The sequence below is a fragment of the Haplochromis burtoni genome, unplaced genomic scaffold (assembly GCF_018398535.1).
Source record: "Haplochromis burtoni strain Fernald_Lab_line unplaced genomic scaffold, NCSU_Asbu1 Contig_64, whole genome shotgun sequence".
In the NCBI taxonomy this organism is placed as follows: domain Eukaryota; kingdom Metazoa; phylum Chordata; class Actinopteri; order Cichliformes; family Cichlidae; genus Haplochromis; species Haplochromis burtoni.
This window is the reverse complement of record NW_024582425.1, coordinates 1746181-1747109: the sequence shown is the minus strand read 5'-3', so window position 1 is coordinate 1747109 and position 929 is coordinate 1746181.

Below are 929 nucleotides of genomic sequence, written 5' to 3'. Positions count from 1 at the left end.
CACAGACATTAAAAATCAATGTGTAAACACCGGATTACAGACATAATAAGGAGTGGTATTTACTCCCGTGGTTTAATATCCATGATATGACTCACAAACATATCCTGGTTTAATTGCTCTAAAATGACTCGACATACAAAAAGAGTACACAGAGAGAACTGGGCCAAATGCATTAATCTTACTGGGAGACTTACTGGCACAGTTTCAGATGATGATTAAAATAAAATACTTTTGCAAACATGCCTAATGCATTTTTCACAGTGCTTACCTGGCTGTGGACACACCATGGAAGGTAGCATTTGAAAATGAAAAGAAAATTCAAGTTAATTTCTCATAAATGAAACAGACTAAAAATGCTAATTCTACTTGTTGTAGCTATTTTAATGCTGTTATTTGTTTCTTTTTTATCAGTTTCATTCACTGCTCTGTCAGGGAAGTTTATAGACAATTAACACTATAAAACCTTTGAGTCCTAGTTGTCCCCCAAAATATGACTAATAGTGGAGAACTGTATCCTTGTGCATCATTTGTCTTGCATGAAAAACTTAATTCAACAGTACCAAGTGAATGAAAATAAAGAATATTTTAGTCTAAACTCTGCTGAGGACTCACAGAACAAAAAAGAGGTTTTAAATTCTAAAATATACACTTTTCAGCCCATGCAAAATTCTTGCAGCATATGATAACATAGGTGACATTACTGTGTAGTAGAGAAGAAAGCTTTGCACTTCTACTCACCAAAACACATGCTGAGTGCACCTGATGCACTGCCACGATGTAAATGAGGAATGCTAGCATTTTCTCTGAGAACAAGAAAGCAAAACAAAAATCATTTTTTTCTTTTTATCCATGATGCTTTTAAACATTGTTGCCATTTTTAATTTCTGTGTAGTTTTTGTAGCTTGCCATTCATCCATGAAATAAGTAAG